Here is a 6000-nt window from a genome sequence, read left to right as displayed (position 1 = left end):
AGAGGCTGAGAAAGGGGCCTGGGCAGAGGAAACCGACTGACTTGTCAAGTACAATAGGCTATAGATACATTGCAGAGGGCGATAAATGCTAGCATGGAAAAATCACAACCAATTCAATTCAGCAGGCTGTGGAAACTGCCAGAAGTTTGTTTTAGCAAGGAAATGGTGTGAATGGAACTCTATTGAGCAAGGTTATCCTTGCCGTGGTGTGTTGGCTGATTTGGAATACGGTGAGATGGAGAGCTAAAAGTCCCCTTGAACAACCTCTGCATTAGGCTAGGTGAGATTGAACTTGACATTGAGCAGAAGTTTAGAAACCTGGGAGAACTCTTAAAGCTAGGTAAGCAATTATAGCAATAAGAAGGAATAGCTGATGGAATAATGGCAAAAGAGAAGAAAATTTGTAAAGAGTAGGATTACAAATCAAAAACCGTGATAGTTTGATGTAGTGTAAGTGACATTTAATACAGGTGTGACTGTATTATATACCACCATATAATATTGTACAGTCATAATGATACTCCTGTTCTTTAAAAAATATTCACTATACTGTGTTTCAGAAAGCAATAAAGTTTGTTATACAGTATATAAAATACTTTTATATAAGTAGGACATTTTGTGTTCATTTGAGAGGTAAGCTTCGGTACCTGGCATATTCTCTTATACAAAACATCTTATTCCCCAAATAATAATGAGTCCTCACTATCCCTGAAACAAACATGTCAAATGTGTATTATAGCACAGCACTTAAATGTGCAGATTACTTTGACCCTGCTGACCAGGTAGGAAACATGGCTCCTGGAAAGGTAAGCTCAGCATCTAAAACCTCAGCTAAATGAATGTATAAACCCATTCAAAAAAGATGGGCCTCTTATTTATTGTAGAAATGCAGCTAAATAATACATGAGGCCTTCATATGATGCAAAACACTTGACATCATCCTAGGTAATCGCACCAATCTGAAGGGGTGAATGTTCAATTGATAAGCTAGAGTTTACATGACTCTTGTCACGCGGGGCGGCCTGCGGGGTCTCAGCTCCTGCTCCCCACACAAGAACACAGGATATGGTGAGGCCAAAAAGGAACATCCACAGAGCCATAGGTAGGGGAGTCATACCACTATAGTAGCAGGGGTGTCCAAACTTTTTTCAACGTTTTTTACCAAGGGCCATATACAGTAAAATACACAAACAGCCGGGCCACTCACTCAAGGTGAAGTACGTATTGCCTCACCTGGTTTATTTAAGTAAACTAAATATATTTTTGGAATTTGCTGTGGGCCAATTAACAATGGATTGCGGACTGCAGTTGGCCTGCGGGCCGCAGTTTGGACACCCCTGCACTATAGTCTCACTGGAGGCTGGATTCACATGACATGTGACGTGCTGTCTGCTTTTCTGCCAACTGACCGACTCTCTGACTTCCCTCGACTCTCTTCCACTCCACTCCCCAACGCAGCCGCAGCAGTTATATTAGTGGCCAATGGCTCAAGGGTTACAGCTGATGGCCAATTAGCCATAGCTGACGGCCATCTACTACCCGAGCCAGCACCCCTCCACGTGAGGCCGAGAGCCTGGAAACTGCTCTCTGGGGCTCTGTCCCCACAACTCTCTTTCAAAAGAACTATTTTTTGTAACAGGTTAGTTCTTGAACAGAAAATGTGGGGTAACACAATGAGAAGAGCATAAAGGACATGTACAGAAATCTGTGGCCATCTTTTTCACTTACACAGAAATGCAAGAAACAACTGGTTCTGCCCAGTATTATGCTCTAAATTTTGAAAAATACACATATGGAAACTTAAGAGGGGCCTCTTTGGTGATTTTAAATAACAAATGGGAAAATCTATGCTAGAATGGTTGAAAGTAAACCATACAAAAGAAGCTTCTAGAAATTTGATCCCTTTCATGGGGGATTTTTTTTTTTTTTCAACATCTCTCACAGCTTATTTTTGACTTAGCCAAGCAGGGAGTCTATTTTAAAGTTCCCAATTTGAAAATCATGAAAGCTTTATAAACTCACCCACCTGCACCTCTTTTAAGGAGCACAGTCCTTTATTCTCTAAAAGGATGAAAACCTCTAGCCTATAAAAACTTTGTTAAGCTGTCACTATCAATAGGGCTAAAAAAAATAATAATAATGGCTGACAAAGAAGAAACAAATTGCATCTTCGAAGAAGTTTTCTCGAAGCTCTTGTTAAAAGCTATAACCTCTGATGTTAACTAAATTTAACCCATTCTGACCCTCGCGGTGGCCCTTGACCTCTTCTTTCTTCTGTTTCCTGTGGCTGCTGGAGAAGACTGGCCCAGTCCTTGGAAAAGCCTTCTCTGTGGCACACAAAGGCCCAGCCTTCCTGCTACCCCGAATCGACCGAGGGGTCAGCACCTGTACAGAGGAGCAGGTGACAGTGGAAGGCCTGCCTCCTAGAGCAAGTTGTTGGGATGTCTACTCGTCAACCATCCCACTGCCGTTTCAGGCATTCAAGCCACTGAAGTTCAGGTTTTCTTTGTGAATGCAGACTTTAAACAAATTAATCTATTGCTGTTCAACTGACTGTAAAATTAGTAGATTTACTGTTGCAAAAAAAAGAAAGAAAGAAAACAGAGCTTTCACTTCCACTTTGGTAAGGTCACAGATGCATCCTAGGCTGCCAACAAAACAGCCTTTAAAATCTTTGCAGCAACTTTCGGGGGATGGGGAGAAAGCAGTCAAACAATGACTAAAACATACAGTGGAAAGTCTTCCCTACAGTAAGCTTGTAAAACTCCACATTTGAGGAACTTTCCGAAATGGACTAATTTGCCTTTAATTTCATTTCTCTCAAAAACAAAAAATAGTGAAAGTACAAACTTGTTTTATCACTAACACTATATTTTGCTGTCAGTCCTGCCTTCCTTAAATATCCTGGTGACTCAAAGATCTCATATGGGCATTTAAAAACATTATGGGATTTTATTTAAAATGTAAAATGCTGATAACTTGGTCTTGTTTTGCTTCTATTTACACCATTGTAAACACTGTACATTTTGTAAGGTTCCCTGTACTAGCTTTTTTTTTGAAAGAGTAGTTTATTAGAAGACATGTACTAGCTTTTTATATTTCTGCATGACGTCTTATGATGGCAATGGAAATTATTCTCATTAAGAGTTTCAAAATGACCAAAGTTAACTGAATCACCCCAAAACTCAATACCTTTGAAATGGAAACACATGGCTCTACTGTTTTTGCAAAGGAGACTTTTGAACCTCTTTTCTGCTTCATTCAGTTGCTCCAGACTTTTCACAGATAAATACTCTTTCATCTTCATGTATACTTTTATTTAGCAGACATAAAGATTCTTTTAAAATTCATTGCAATACGTCCTTCAATTTAGATAAATTTAGTTTGCTCATTCACAACCACCACATATTAATAATTGGTGCCATCACTTTTTGGCAAGAGAAATGATTAATCGTGAGTCTCATGTGATGGGAAATCTTACACATCATAAATTTATTCTGAATCTACGAATAGTTTGAGAGTTCATGCAGGGTTTTAACACAGATGTGGTGACCACTTGTTCTCCAGCTCTTCTACAGAAGAGGCATTAAGTAGCCACATGATGGTCTAGGTTACATAAAGGAAAACACTCCCTAAGTCCTTACAAACACTCAAATGAGCTAAATCTCCTTGCCTGGAGTTTTCTTTTTTTTTTTTCTTTTTTTTTTTTTTTTAAAAAGCAGATAGATGCTTAGGATTGGAATGGATTAATCAGTTCTGCCTGAGGATAGAGATTCAGTAAGAAGGCTTGTAGCTTTCAGATGTTATGAGAATAGACACACAGTACTGGGCTGAGAGTGACTCAGGTTTTTAATGAGTTACCTCACACTCAACGCCCCTGCACACCTTGCTGTTTACATCCCTTTTAACAAGCTTCTAAACACGCACTCAGGAGAGTGTGGACCTTCCATTATTAAACTGGCATTTAGAAGAAAGTTGCTGCCATTTAAGACAAGTGCTCTCAGCTAGATTTAGTTGGTACTACACAGGATCTTACACATAATAGACTTCAGTTCCCACTTTAGCAAAATTACCCTGATATGAGCTTACCATCGAATGGAGGAGGGGGTATATAAACTAACTACAATCCATTAACAACTATGTAAGAATATGCTTATATTTGAACCTATACACACTTTGCCACATCAACTTAACTTCAAAATAAGCACAGGATTTTGACTATTTTAAGATTGGTCTCTTACAATTATTGTGGCATCATAAAGACACACCCTAATGTGTTAATAACTTTTCCAAGAAATCACCCATAGGATACTTTGTGGAACATGTACTTTGAACCTCAATGACCTCAGGCTAAGCAACTGTGTCTCCCACGCCTCCCTGTTTCAAAGGTTCCCTCCATGCCAGTGGAGAGAGGGGGTACTTTGAAAGCTAACACGCAAGGAGAGGGACAGAACATAGCCTTTAATCCTTTATCAGAGCAAAACACCAGTATATACATTGTGAGAGAAAATGTGTTCTGGGACCAACCATAGATGTTCACGTGGAAATTACTCTGTGGTAGAAGTTTTAGAGTTACCAGGATTTGAGTATTTTTGAGTTTGGGTTTTTGTTTGTTGTAAATTATGGGTAGAAGCAGTAACAATTGGAAAGCGCTATACACTTCTGAGAGTCATATTCTATACACATATGAAATCAAACAGTTTACAGAGAATTTATGGCATAGTTAATACCGTGTTTCCCCCAAAATATGACGTAGCCGGACCATCAGCTCTAATGCATCCTTTGGAGCAAAAATTAATATAAGACCTATATTATATTATATTATATATTATATATTATATATTATATATTATATATTATATATTATATATTATATATTATATATTATATATTATATATTATATATTATATTATGACCCAGTCTTATAGTAAAATAAGACCGGGTCTTATACTAATTTTTGTTCCAAAGGATGCATTAGAGTTGATTGTCTGGCTAGGTCTTATTTTCGGGGAAACACAGTATTACTTCCCCAAACCCAGAAGTGTGCCTTAGCAAGTAGAGGCCATAAATACAGGAAGGGGTCCTGGAAGAGCCAGTGGCCGGCTTTACTATCTTTACTCAAGGGTCTTCAAAGCAAGGCTCTCAATAACTCTTTAAAAATTACCATGTCTCATTGCAGCTGATCAGAGTTCAAGAGATGAAAAAAAACAAGCCACTTTTATCTGAGGACACGTCTCTTAACCCCACCCTTTTCTGCTCATCTCCGTGCAGGAATACTTCAAGTACTTCCTTTTGTTGAGACGTCCGACAATGGCAGTCTAGAAAACTTTCCAAGTCATTTACTCTGGACACATATGCTTTCAAAAAGGGGGCTACAAAAGGGATGCTGGCAGAGACTCCAGTTACCAGGAATTACTTGGTGTGGGTTTAGTCAAATCATAATCTTACCAAATTTCAAGTCCTTAGTTTGGGTATTAAACTCAAGTAATGTTACACATGTCACTTAAAATCTTCACAGATTTGTACCCAACTGTTTCACTCAGGACTTTGGTGGCGTAAAGAACACTTTACAGCAAGAGCACCAACTCTGGCACCAGACTGCCTGGGGGTTTTATTCTTGATTCTGCTGCTGGCTGTGTGACCTTGGGCAAATTTCTTCTTTACGCTTCAGTTTCTCCACCTATGAAATGGGGTAATAAGGTTGTCCTGAAAAAGAAATCACTTGATAGAGGGCTTACAATAGTGCCTGGCAGATGCACAGGTAAATGCTAGAGGTGTGGGCACCTACTGAGAACCTAACATTTCCAGTGTATTATGCTAGTCACTCTATCCTCGTATCTCCACTAAGCAAACTTGTATCTTGGTATTAAGAAATAACTTGGGTGGAATAAAATGAATCTTTAATTCGTGTTTCACTTGGAAATGGCCAATGTGCAAATACTAACCTTGGACTTTGGGTCACAGAAATGACTTGTTTCTGGGTTTACGTCACTATTTCA

This window comes from Rhinolophus sinicus, linkage group LG04 (assembly GCF_036562045.2).
Source record: "Rhinolophus sinicus isolate RSC01 linkage group LG04, ASM3656204v1, whole genome shotgun sequence".
Lineage (NCBI taxonomy): Eukaryota > Metazoa > Chordata > Mammalia > Chiroptera > Rhinolophidae > Rhinolophus > Rhinolophus sinicus.
Note: the sequence above shows the minus strand (reverse complement) of the source record.